We start from the raw sequence: 14796 nt of genomic DNA on the forward strand, positions 1-14796 counted from the left end.
TAAGTTTATTGTTTAGTCACATGTAGTATCTGAGATATGATAATTCAAACTTCCAAACTTCATGTAAACCTGACCATGAAGAACCCTCTCTATCATGGGCCTTTCTAGCATTTTGGCTGTGTTCCTGTACCAGCTGAGTACTATTTATTAAAGTGTTGATGTGATGCATGCCTTATTTGCTACAAAGTAAGCAGAAACAAACTGTTTGTTTTATTTAGATTGCTACACAAATATAGCATAACAAAGACTTCCAGTCAGTGCTTTAAGATTTAGAGTACTTAATGAATATTTAAAATATCTGTATTATTAATTATACCTTGAGCCAGTTCCTATTTTTATTTTTAAATCCAGTAGATAAATAGCCTACTTGAACAATATATTTTAAAAGGGCATCTGAGGCAAAAATGGGAATGTAAAAGATGTAAAATAGTCATATTTTATAATTTCACATATAAAAATATGAATACCATATAAGGTATTCATATTTTACTTTAATAATTGTCTTTTTTGTAATTATTATTTCCATTGTTCTTCTTTTCATTTTTCCTCCCATTTAGAAGCTGAAAAACCAAAGGGAAAAAGAAAAACAACAAAAAAAATAATAAAAAAAAATTGTTTACCACTTCCATTGAAGAAAGGAAAAATGAAATGGAGTGTTTGCAACCTCAAAAGATGGTCATTTCTCAACAAAAAGAATGCAGCTAACAAATCACTAACTCAAGAAATACATCCATTTATATCAGTATTGTTACTGGATTTTATTCAGAGATTGCCATGCTCCACTGGCTAAAATTGCTGTCCATTTCTACAGTTTCAGGAAGTCAGGGAGAAAGGAGGGTAAAAGGGGGAGGAAGGCATTTAAAGAAACACCTTGGAACAGAAAAAGTACATCATAAAAATACTTATTTTGATAGATAATTCAAAAAGAAAACTGGGTAAAGTGGAATATTTTGCCCAGTCACCTTTCAAAACTTTCAATGTTATGATTTCATCAAAAGTTGAAAAATAATAAGCTACTCTATTAGCAGTAGAGATATGTATTCATGCTTAGCTACATATTTAAACATTCTCTTCACAATTCATCCATGGTTAAGGACAATGTATTTTAGAAATATCCATCTACACTAAAAAATTACTTTGCTTGCTTTCAAAATCCAAAATGACTAGCATACTTCTTTCTAATTCCATTTCTAGTGTCTTCTTTATGGCACTCTTCAGCACAGTATGTGTTCACCTAAGGAAATAGCTATTAGCTAAAATAAATATTTTAGAATTGCATTATCGTAATGCATGCATAAAGCTACCAGAGGAATTGAGTTCTAGAGCAGCTTCTAAAGTGGGAAGAAAAGCAAAGCCCCCTGATCTAACTTTAAAAAAAAAAAAAAAAGCTTGATATAGTATTGCTGATTTGTCATAGCTGCACAAGACAGAAAGTTAGTACAATAAACAGTAAGATTTTCTTTAGGTTTGTGCTACATTCAAATATTACTATTCCCTTTAAAGCTTTTTGACATGAAAATCAAAATTCAAATATTTATTTATTGCCTCAAAATTAACTTCTGAAATTTCAAAATACTTTGACTGATCAAGCAACTGATGTGCACTGGTGACACATACTCCCATATTTGTGAACACCTCACTTCTCCCATGTGCATACCTCATTTGTATTGAATAGACAATATTGTCTCTTTACTTCAATTGAGATTATAGTCTTTTGGGAGTATGTTTTTGTTGTATACTTGTACAATACCAGTAATAATGCAGCTTTGGTCTTCCAGGTGTTACCAGACTACTAATAAATGATAATACTCCTTATTATGAGTATCTGAGGAAGAAAAGAGCCATGTCATATGATATAAAATTTACAGTTATCTTTCAAAATAATAACCACAGAATAAAAACAACTGCAGGCTCAGTGACCCAGGGAATTGGTTTGTAGCATGTTTTAACTGTGATTCCAAGCTGCATATAAAAGAACATAAATAATGTAGGTATACACTGTCCATTGATTTACACATTTTAACAAAATGTTTTACTGGAAAAACAAACAGATAAACGAAAACACCTTGGGAGAAAGCAACATTTCTGTACAGGAAATGTTTTTTTAAAAATTCATTGGTGTTGATTTCACCAAGTACAAAACTCATGTGGAATTTTCAAATAGATCTTGCTATGGGTGGGAAAATTATACAAATCTCAGCTGTGTCTAAGTTTCTGCATGGTGTCTGTTATGCTCAAAATCTTGTGTGGGGTTAAAGAAGAAACATTCTGTATAAATAAAGCCAAGAATGTTTTGTATTCTATTAAAGAAATCTTAACAACCAGCGTTAATCCAGATCTAATTGTTATATAAAAAGGAAAAACACTTTTGTCCTAAAAAGGTCTCAATAGTAATAATAAAACTAATATTGCTATACACATGTTTCTCAGTTTCTGTCCCCCTTTTGTGGAATTATGCTCACTCTCCCATTCTCCACTGGGTCCTTATCTCTGTGGCCAGGATCTACTTGGTGTACCTTTTATATGTTTGCTAATGCACCTTGTTCTTCATCATTCTACAACTCCATCTTGAAGCTGAATTTGCTACATATGGTGGCTTTTATGTATGTATTAGTATAGTATTTTTATTTTTGTTCTCTTTGTTACCCCTAAGACCAGTCTGGTCCAGCTCCAGGCCTACACTTTAATTGACTGTTAGTGAGCTGTTTATAGCAGTGCAATTTCTAGTGCCAAACCTGTGCCAAGCCTTACCACCCCACATGAGCCAGTACTCTTCTACATCATACTCTCTGCCTCCATCAAGGCGATTGGCTCTGGGGCAGACGTGGGGATTGGGGCAGGCAGGGCCTTTTTTTTCTAGCATTGAGGCCACTCGAGGCAGATAAGGGAGCCACCAGGGCCCAGCAGCCCTCACGAGAGATGCTGATGAGGCGTAAGTGGAGCCAGCAGTGTCAGTGGCGGACCATTTACATAGGGCATCACCACCATTTTGCAGCCAGTTCTACAAGTAGCTGGCAAAAGTTGCTCAATCACCAACTCTTGTTCCTGTAGGGGGACTTCAATTTTCCAGACATATTCTGGAAATACAATACAGCTCAGAGGAAGCAGTCTAGGAGCTTTCTGGAGAGCATGGAAGATAGCTTCCTGATGCAGCTGGTTAGTGAGCCTACCAGGGGAGGTGCCCTGCTTGACCTTTTGTTCACAAACAGAGAAGGACTGGTGGGAGGTGTGGTGTTCGTGAGCTGTACTGGGCAGAGTGACCATGAAATGGTAGAATTCTCTGTTCTTGGCAAAGTCAGGAGGAGGATCAGTAAAACTGCTATCTTGGACTTCTGGAGGGCAGACTTTGAGCTGTTCAGGACACTGGTCGGTAGAGTCCTGTGGGAGGCAGTTCTGAAGGGCAGAGGAGTCCAGGGAGGCTGGGTACTCTTCAAGAAGGAAATCTTAAAGGCTCAGGCGCAGTCTGTCCCCATGTGCCCAAAGACAAGCCAGTATGGAAGAAGACTGGCCTGGCTGAACAGAAAGCTATGGCTAGAGCTTAGGAAAAAAAGAGGGTTTATGACCTTTGCAAAAGAGGGCGGGCCACTCAGGAGGACTATAAGAATGTTGTAAGGCTGTTTAGGGACAAAATTAGAAAAGCCAAAGCTCATCTGGAGCTCAATCTGGCTACTGCTGTTAAAGACAACAACAGCAACAACAAAAAGTTTTTATAAATATCTAAACACAAAAAGGAGGACTAAGGAGAATCTCCATCCTTTACTGGATGCAGGGGGAAACTTAGTGACAAGAGATGAGGGAAAGGCCTTTAATGTTTAGTGTTTAATGCCTTCTTTGCCTCAGTCTTTACTGGCAAGACCAGTTGTTCTCTGGATACCCAGTACCCTGAGCTGGTGGAAGGTGAAGGGGAACAGAATGTGGCCATCATAATCCACGAGGAAATAGTTGGTGACATGCTACAGCACATAGATATATAGCAAGTCTAAGGGGCTGGATGGGATCCACCTGAGGGTACTGAGAGAACTGGTGGAAGAGCTGAACAAGTCGCTTTCCATCATTTATCATCAGTCCTGGTTATTGGGGGAGATCCAAGTCTACAGCTGGCTAGCAAACATGAAGCCCATCTACAAGAAGGGCTGGAGGGTAGACCTGGGAAACAATAGGCCTGTTAGTTTGACTTCAGTGCCAGGGAAGCTCATGGAGCAGATTATCTTGAGTGTCATCATGCAGCACTTGCAGGGCAACCAGGTGATCAGGCCCAGTCAGCATGGGTTTATGAAAGGCAGGTCCTGCTTGCCGAACTTGATCTTCTTCTATGACAAAGTGAAGCACTGAGTGGATGAGGGAAAGGCTGTGGATGTGATCTACCTTGATTTCAGTAAGGCTTTTGACACCATTTCCCACAGCGTTCTTCTGAAGAAAGTGGCTGCTCGTGGCTTGGACTGGTGTACGCCTTGTTGGGTTAAAACCTGTCTGGGGCGCCAGGCCCCAGAAGTCATGGTGAATGGAGTTAAATCCAGTTGGAGGCCAGTCACTAGTGGAGTCCCCCAGGGCTCAATACTGGGGCCAGTTCTCATTAATATCTTTATCAGTGATCTGGATGAGGAGATCAAGTGCACCCTCGGCAAATTTGCAGGTGACACCAAGTTAGGTGTGTGTGTTGATCTGCTCGAGGGTAGGAAGGCTCTGCAGAAGGATCTGGATAGGCTGGACTGATGGGCTGAGGCCAGCTGTATGGAGTTCAACAAGGCCAAGCGCTGAGTCCTGCACTTGGGGCACAACAACCCCAAGCAGAGCTACAGGCTGGGAGAGGAGTGGTTAGAAAGCTGCCTAGCAGAGAAGGACCTGGGAGTATTGGCTGATGGTTGGCTGAATATGAGCCAGCAGTGTGCTCAGCTGGCCAAGAAGGCCAACAGCATCCTGGCTTGTATAAGAAACAGTGTGTAGCCAGTAGGACTAGGGAAATGATTGTCCCCCTGTACTTGGCTCTGGTGGGGCCGCACCTCGAGTACAGTGTTCAGTTTTGGGCCCCTCACTACAAGGACATCGAGGTGCTAGAGCATGTCCAGAGAAGGGCAACAAAGCTGTTGAGGGGTCTGGAGAACAAGTCTTACGAGGAGCGGCTGAGGGAGCTGGGATTGTTCAGTCTGGAAAAGAGGAGACTCAGAGGTGACCTTATCACTCTCTACAGGAACCTTAAAGGAGGCTGTAGTGAGGTGGGGATTGGTCTATTCTCCCATGTGCCCAGTGATAGGACGAGGGGGAATGTGCTAAAGTTGCACCAGGGTAGGTTTAGGTTGGATATTAGGAAGAACTTCCTTACCAAAAGGGTTGTTAGGCATTGGAATAGCCTGCCCAGGGAAGTGGTGGAGTCACCATCCCTGGAGGTCTTTAAAAGATGTTTAGATGTAGAGCTTAGTGATATGGTTTAGTGAAGGACTTGTTAGTGTTAGGTCAGAGGTTGGACAAGGTGATCTTGGAGGTCTCTTCCACCCTAAATGATTCTGTGATTTTGTGAAGGCCTCTGTTTTATTTAGAAGACTGTGTTCTTCTGTACAACATTGCCAGAGTCAGAAATATCTTCTTCACAGAATAACTAGTTGTTACTCATATCTGTACAAAAATATTCTTATACCAGCAAAGAAAAACAAATTAACTATAGCCACTTGGACAGAAGAAAAATGTCTCTTGACGTCAGGAGGGGGTTCTTCACAGAGAGGGTGGTTGCACACTGGAACAGGCTCCCCAGGGAAGTGGTCACTGCAACGAGCCTGTCTGAATTTAAGAAGAGATTGGACTGTGCACTTAGTCACATGGTCTGAACTTTTGGGTAGACCTGTGCGGTGTCAAGAGTTGGACTTGATGATCCTTAAGGGTCCCTTCCAACTCAGGATACTCTATGATTCTATGATTCTTACAGTGATAAATTAACACAAATTAGTGAGACTAGTTCTGAGACCTTCTAATCTCAACAGAAAGTCTGTGGTCTGTTATTAACAAAAACAACACTGTCTTTCTGGGCTACAGGTTTTCAGGTCTTTCAGCACTCGGTCTGTGCACCTCACTGCTCTTGGTCCTTTTTGCCTTTGCCATACCCCCACGAAACAAGAATGCCTTCTTTTTCCATTGACTCCCCTAATGAAATGCTTTGTAGGTCACATTACCTTTTAAAGGTCAAACACAAAGTTTTGTGAATTAGAACGGAGTGTGATACATTCTAGTTGAATATCTTGTAAGTTAAATTATATTCCCACACAAAACAAACTGAGAGTTTCTCTGCCATGGAATATTCTGATTCGGAGACTTAACAATTAGCTATTCATTTTTAAGCTATACTTTTCTTCTTTATTTTAACGTTTCCTTAAAATTGACATGAAAGGTTTTAATGAAGGTGTGAAATACTTGGCAGTTAAATCTAGCATATGCTATAACACCTGTTAATTTCAACTGTTCATTTTAAGCTGTTAACTTTATTCTTGGCATTTAGTCCAATTCTTACTGTGATTCTCAGTTTGAAAGAAAAAGAATCCAAGCTGCTTATATATTCCTTTCTACTGCAACTTTCACTTAATATTTTGTATTTCTGCCATTTTGTTCACATTGTGCATTTGTAAGGAAAGGGTGTCAAAGATCAGGATCGCAACCTGATGTCACAAAAGATTAAACTGCAAAATGAGAAAATTCAAGATTTATTTTGAATTTTCTTAGGAAAGCTTGGATAAACTCAAATCCTTGGAGCCTCCCAGCAGCCTCTTTCTATTTAAATTTGATTTAAATATAGGTCTAATTTTAATGCCTAGATATTTCTAACACAGAAATATGTCTTTGTTTTCAATACATTTATAATTTTAATAAAGTGATTACATCAAAATATAAAGCTTTATCTAAATATGATGGTGAGAATTGTACTCAATGAGCAGTGTTAATCCTGGTGGTAGTCAGCAGCAGCCGGATTGTTTGTGTTAAGAATTTCAGGACTGTTCCAATAAAAATCAGCAAAAGTTTCAAATAAGGTAGCGATCCAATAATCAAAACTGATTCATAAGTATGCTTCATGTGCATTTTACAGAGTAGCCTAAACATGTGTCTGTATTTTCCATGTGTATCAAGTACTTCCATTATTCTGTGTGTATAATGTCAAAAATGTACCACTGTTAAAACAGGCCCTATAATTAATTGTGAGTCTGGCTGCAAGGCAATAGTATACCAAACTGGGCTAGTAGACCCTAAATACTTAATTCAGTACTTCTGTAGCTCACTCTCATTTTGAAGATTCTACAGGTGCAACATCTGGGGCATCACTGATCTGAAATTCCAGGTGTTTCTTTCCATTACTCATGATACAGGGACATTAAGAGAGGATATTTTCACCTGCTCAGTTAAAGGAATTGGTACATATTAGCTGTTGAGACTAAAAGCTAGAATGGCAATGCATAGGTATGTTATAGAATCTTAGTATAATATGGTTTAAAAAGAAGTCGTGTCAATCCCCTTACTCCCAGGCAAAAGCAGCAACACCTGTAATTTTACAAGGTAGTGCAGATTTGGACACGGTGTATAGCCAAAGAAAGCAACCTAGAAAATGCTAGCTTTTAATGGACAAGAAACTTTGTTTCCTAAATAAATAAATAAAATTCTTATTTGATTCAATATTTCATCTTGTCAATAAGTGGCATATTGAATCTCAGGAACATTTTCTCCTTGTGATTTAGTTAGTTATTTTTTCCTTTGTAGATGGTTAATTTATGCATGATTATTCACATATGGATCTTAAATTTTCAGCTCTAGAAATATTTGCTGCAGTAGAACTGTGCATGTAGCTATCTCTGGCCTAGCATTTTTCAAAGATCATGGTAGGAAATTTAGAGCTTCAAAAGCTTTAGTTACATTTTGGAAACAAAAGAGGTGCCCGAATGTTGAGTGTTAGATTTGAATCTATGATCAACACTGAGAGATGAGCTCTTTGAAAATTGTGAGACTGGATATTGATCTACCCTGAAGACAAAACAGACGCCTGTACGAGAACCCCACCATGCAGATTAAATTCCCCAAATGTCCCAAACTACCATAACAACTCTTCTATTTAAATAACCACAATTCCAATCTGATGATAGGTTTCACAAATCATAGTTCTCAGATTTCATTACTAATGAAATTTGTCGTCTAGGTTTGGCAGCTGTGATTGCCACGCAAATGTGAGCCACTAATTAGATTGATTGTCTATTTGATGCCTGCTGATTAGCTTATGAAAACCCTCTGTATTCCTGACTTCATGATAAAATGTTCCTGACATCATGATTGCTGATTGATGCTCAGAAAATCTGATTACTGTCTTGAATAGCCAAGTAATGGCTCTGTCAACTTTCCAAGGATATAGATATTCACCTGACAACAATAATAAGGTAGGGTATTACATTTAGCATTGACTATTACATGTTTAAAAGCTTTAATTAAAATGTACATTATACATCTCTGAGCTATAAAAGGTAGACTTTCAGATGTGGGTCCAAGATCTGCAGGGTAACCATCAGGCATCCACTTTCTGACCTTGATCCTGGAGCAAGTCCAAGAGATTCAGGAACTATGACAGGCAAATTCTCTGACTTGCAATTACAGAGAGAGTTCTAGTGACATACCATTCAGCAATCAGGTTATTAGTGGCAAAGAACAGCATGCTCCTGGAGTTTTTTAGGACCATTTTCTACCGTGCATTCAAAGAAAAGATGTAATGTTTTATGAGCTCAAAAGACTGTAAAATTATTGGTTTGGGTTGTTATACTCTCCACAGATGTACTTTGGGTTGATATTTAGATCTTATTGTGAAAGACAATACACCCTTGGACATATATTTCGCATATGTGTCTTAAGCATTCATAAGTTAGTTTTCCACTGGTTTCTGTATCTCTGAGACATTATTCGATGTTTAAGTTAACAGAGGAAGCAGTGATTTAGTCCAATGAAGATATCTTAATTGTCAAGGAACCTCAACCTGAAATTAGGCATATGGCATCTAGATGTACTGAGGTTGAGTACATGGAGTACTGAGTGTTTCTTTCACTACTGCCTGAGCACACAGTTGTGAAAAGGTAAAATTGTGTTAGACTGATACCAGTAATAGGACCCAAGGGAATGGTGTCAAGCTGTGATAGGGGAGGTTCAGGTTGAATATCAGGGAGAGATTCTTCACTGAGAGGGTTGCCATGCACTGGAACAGGCTCCTCAGGGATGGCACCAAGTCTGTTGGAGTTTAAAAAGTGTTTGGACTGTGCTCTTAGTCATATGGTCTGAATTTTTGGGTAGACTCATGTGGAGCCAGGAGCTGGACTCAATGATCCTTATGGGTACTTTCCAACTCAGGATATTCTATGATTCTATGACATCTATGTTAATAGTAGAAACAATCTGTTATTGATAATGTTTTGTTTTGTTTTTAAGATGTATAAACCTTACTCTTCCTCTTGAGAAAGTAAAGGAACTAGTGACTTTGTGCTTCTCACAAGGCTGATCTTGACATATTTGGCAGAAATAGTCCTGGCCACCAACCAAACTCTGTCCCAGTCAATTTTCAATCTGTAGAACAAGTATCCTAAAAGTATTACAAACAAAGTGTGGTAAAAGTGAAATGATGAGGATGCAAAGATAAGCTGCTATATGAACTTCTCCATTTGGAAATGGCTCAGCCATTGATTCACTATGTAAACCTGGGCAAGTTGTTTAACCTTTACTGTCTCCATTTCCCATATGTCAAATTGGATATCATTGGTGAAGCACTAAAAATGAAACTTGCCGTGTAATTACTAACCACCTTTACTCCTCTGATACTTGCCACCAACATAATTCTGGATGACTTCAGTACATTGTTGAAAATCAGTATCTTGTTAAAAGACAGTTCTTGGTGCTTTATTGTGTATACAGTGTCAGTAACTATTAAAGTATATTGAAAGGCATACTTGGTTGATATTAGTGACATTTTCTTTGACTTTATTGGATTTATTTTAAAAGCCATTAACTTCACAAAAATGAATAAAGTAGCAAAGCTATATTATGCCTTACAATAATGTATAAACAATTATATGCAAATTAATTCACATACCAAAGGTCATGTAGTTGAAACGGTGCAACCTTTGGAATAAATCCATTGCAATAATCTTGTTAATAGCAAAACATGTTTAAAGTCCTTATTGGTCTTTTAACACTTTATTGTATATGTGTTAGTCTTATTGAATGAAAAAAGTTGATATTTTGATTTTATTGGAAGAGAGAGACAGTTATGTTTAAGCCCAAGGTACTTTAAAAAGACTGATTACATACATTGATTGATGATTGGCTTCAGAATAGTTTTCCTTTTCTAGATGAGAAAAGTGATGATTTTGACCCTGCTCATTCAATCAAAATGTTAATGCAACATAAAGAATGGCTGCCTGCAGATTCAACAAGCCAGGAGAGAATCTAAATTATGCACTATTTGTCTCTAATGTATGTTTATGAATGAAATTGATTGTTATCCACTCCCATCCCCTCTGCCAGTGTTGAAACCCAAATGCATGTTTGTCGTGTTACAGTCGAACAAGAGAATTTGAGGGAGTCATGAACTGTTTTTACTATTTAGTTCTTTACTGGAACTAGAATTATTTCTACTCTGTAATATACTATTTTCTGTTAAAGGTTAGGTAAAATAAATATATACGGTTGGAATCCCTTTTGCACCCAACAACAACAACAACAACAAAATACTCAAAATACACCTGAATGTTCCACATGATGCAGAATAGTACATAAGTTACTCAGAGATTATTTTTCTGTTTTTTTTGTTTGTTTGTTTGTTTGTTTGTTTGTTTGTTTCTTCCTATCAGCCCACTATTTGCCATTTTTACTGCTGCTCCTATTTAGAGACAAGTTAGCTCAACTGTAAATCCTGTCCTTCAAGGAAGAGAAGTTTTCAACTTTCCAACTGAATCATGTCTGAAGATGGAAGACAGTCTTTTAATCAAGACAGGAAGCAGAGTGAAGAAGTTAGAAATGAATAGGAATATAGTAAAAGTGTCATATGCAGTAAATGTTAGCTGGTGACAGAATTTTAACTTCCTAGCAACACTGAGGGATGTATCAGACATTGCCAATAATTTTATTTAATGTCATTGTTTTCTGTACTTGTCTATGATTTACATGCCTTTCCCAGTAGACAACTTTTTGGCATTTATTTCTGGGCCCCACAGGAAAGCATGAAATCAAATTACTGAACTCTTATGAAGAAATTCTCACTGCCCAGGCTGCAGAATTACTTGAGGAAATTTCAGTACTGGGTGCTTTGACATTATCTTTTTCTATAACCAGTAATGTGCCTTTTAAGAGTCCATTAAATACAGCTAAATAAATGATTTAATCATCCCTGCATTCTACAGGAAGAAGAGAAAAATAACTTGAAGTGCCCATAGGCCACCAATAGTCACACTAGAAGATGCACACCAGAGTCTCCATGTGGTCAAGAGCCATATACATGTGCTCAGGGAGCTCAAGTAAAGGACAAGGATAAGAGAAGAGAGAGGCAATAACTATCCACCCCATCACAGTGTGACTGGGCTAGATAGATAGCTGCCTAAGTGCTACAGTTCTTACTAGTTTTTTTTTTTCTACCCAAAACTGAGTACCCAGAAAACCACGGTGTGATTATGACACATTACTAATCATCAGAAATAGCCCTATCTTGGGAACTACAAAGAAACCACAGGTAGCAAAAGTCAGTTTCCCTCCCCACACTCATGGTTTAGAAAAAGTAATTTCAGTTCAGCTTGAATTGAAGGCAAATTTACCCCACAAAGATAGACTGAAACAGAACAAACAGATCTACAGGAGAAAAATGCCTTATTTGGCAATGTCAAGATTTTTCCAATGAAACAGGTTGCCAGAAGAAAATGCCAATTTAACAACACCTAAATGTTTTTCAATAATGTACCAATTTCATTTAAAATCTTGATGGGAAAATTACCAAAATGAAACATTTTGATAAGGTCAAAACATTTCATTTTGACATTTACTTTGTATTATCATTTAATACAAAAAAGTAAAAACTAAAAAAGAGGCATTTTTTTCCACCTTTATCAGAACAGCAGATTTCTACCTTATCAAAATGTAATTCTTCAGAACAGTTTAAACAAAGTTTTTTTGGGAACATTGTGCCTTACTGTAAAAGCTTAGATTTTGACTTTTGTTCCATTTTAGAAATGAAGACACATTTAAAGTCTGAATTTTGTAGGCAAAGAATTTCCATTTGGAAGACAGTTCTAACATAGCATTCACCTTTTGATCTTGTAATGTATTATTTCTGAATAGTGTGAACTGTTGAACAGTTCCTGTCAGCAGATGATGAGGTTGCATCAAACCTAAAGGGTGGAATTTGGTTTTTGATAAAGTTACTTGGATGTATAAGTTGTTATCTCAGACAAGTCCCCCCACCCCTCCCAATATGTAGAATTAAAATATAAATATCCATAAATGTCTTGTAAGACTATTAGACTTCAATACTCTACAAAAGATAGGCTCCCCTAGAATTACTGGGGGCAGTGATAATTAGATATTTATCACCCAGAATCATTACATGGCTTGAAATGAAAGTAATTAATAAATAGACATTTAACTTGGAATTGTCAAAAGATTCAATAGGCACTAGTCACCTAGATCAGGTACCTTCTTTGACAATACTAGCATAACTTTGTAATGCAGAAGGGTTTTAATTTGTCTGGTATAGATCTACACAACAGCACTAAAAATTTAGAACATTGTTGATCAGAAGGCTATTGCCTTCATATAATGAAATTATTAAACTCTTAACTTGCAACCAGACAACATGTTTCCTCTGAAATCATTTGATGAATATATTTATTTTTTTCCCACTATTTTTAAACCTGTTAATTTGTTGAAGTAGAAGTTCAGGGCACCAATCAGAAATCACAGTTTGTAGATCAGCATAATTCATGCTAATAATATGTTGATGTGGTTAAACCCTTTTGAAATCTTGGTCTGCTATTTTTTTTTTTTTTCTTGTTTACACAGTGGTGATCTTGAAAATACGGCTCCACTGTGTATACTGTGTAAACCCCAAAATCTGCACACATTCCTCAAACTTACACAAGATACAACAGCTCTTATTTCAAAAGCAGGCATTTGTTTTCTTCCCTATTGCGAGACACAGGTTTAGAAAGTTGTTATCTTCTTCCAGAAGTATGTAAGGAAAAAAAAAAGAGAAGGCAAGAGCTATTCTTTTATTCTCTCTCTCTCTCTCTTTTTTTTTTTTTTTTTTTTTTTTTTTTTCTGAACCGTGAGTTAGAGGAACACTGCTAGCTACACTGTGCATCCACATCACCAAGGATCAAGTAACTCTGTTGAGGGCTACGGATATAGTAGATGTAAAGCTCTGTTTCTTCAGAAGTGCAAGTATCCAGTGAACAATTCCAGTGCCTGTTATGGCTCACTGACATTCCCTGGAGACCATGGGAGACTATTTCATGTAATACAAACCACTGCATGATTCATTGCATGGTTTCATTTCAAACAGAAAAAAGGTGCATTCGTATTTCTCAGAAAATCATTCTCTCAAGTGCAGGTAGTGACAAATAAAAACACTTTGTTTTGTTTCTGTCAACTTTTGTCTTTGTGGTTTGTTTTATGACACCTAAATCATGTGGGGTTTAAAGTGCAGGCAGCAGAGTGTAGTACATCACACAAAATCGTATGGGGTTGTTTATGATGTCCAGTCACACCTCATTGTGTACAGTGTACTTAGGAGCAGGAGATATTGTATGGCAAATTATATATCTGTATCATTGGATGTATACATGAATAAGTAAAATTGCAGGATTCAACTGATGCATTTTATTGAAAGAACAGTAGTTTGGAGAAGCAATTTTTCCCCTCTAATGAGAGCAAACTAAACAGAGAGGAAACAAAACAAGAAAACAAACAAAAAATAAATTCATACTATTGAGTTGGAGAGTTAACCAAGAGATAAGAGTGTACTACATTCTTCGCTTTCTGCAAGAACCACATAGAAGGGGTATTGGACAAACTGGAAAAAGAAGATAATCTGGCTCAAGTAAGTGATTCTTCTCAAGAATGCTCAACTGTGGAATGTCCTTTTGTAATATTTTTTTTACAAAGGTATCAGTGAAATAGAACACATAGTCAAAAGAACAAAAAAAAACAAGTGGTGTATCTGAGGCTTTTGCTCTATTTGTGGTTTATTTTGTTCTATTTGTGGCTTTTTATTATTATTTTATTTTGTTTTGTTTTGTTGTTGTTTATTTATTTTAAATAGAAGGTTATATTTCTACTCTCAAGAAGTCATTTATCAATCTTATCAATGTATGCAAATATCTTAAATGAGGGTGTCAAGAGGATGAGGCCAGACTTTTCACTGGTGCCCAGTGACTGGATAAGAGACAATGAGCACAAACTGAAACACAGGACATTCCAGACAAATATGTAGAACAACTTTACTTTGAGGGTGACAGAGCACTGGAACAGGTTGCCCAGAGAGGTTGTGGAGTCTCCTTCTCTGGAGATATTCAAAACCCACCTGCAATCTTGTGCAACCTGCTATAGGTGACTCTGCTTAAGCAGGAAGGTTGGGCTACATGATCTCCAGAGGTCCCTTCCTCAATCACACTGTGTCTCACTCTGTGATTTGTTAAAAGTCAATAATGTTCTAAGACTGGACTCAAAATGTCTGAACCTCTATTGTGCATTAATGGCCTCATCAGTAGTATTTTATGACTACTTTGCACAAGCACAGATGACTGATGC

The sequence above is a fragment of the Aythya ferina genome, assembly GCF_964211825.1.
Source record: "Aythya ferina genome assembly, chromosome: 3".
Lineage (NCBI taxonomy): Eukaryota > Metazoa > Chordata > Aves > Anseriformes > Anatidae > Aythya > Aythya ferina.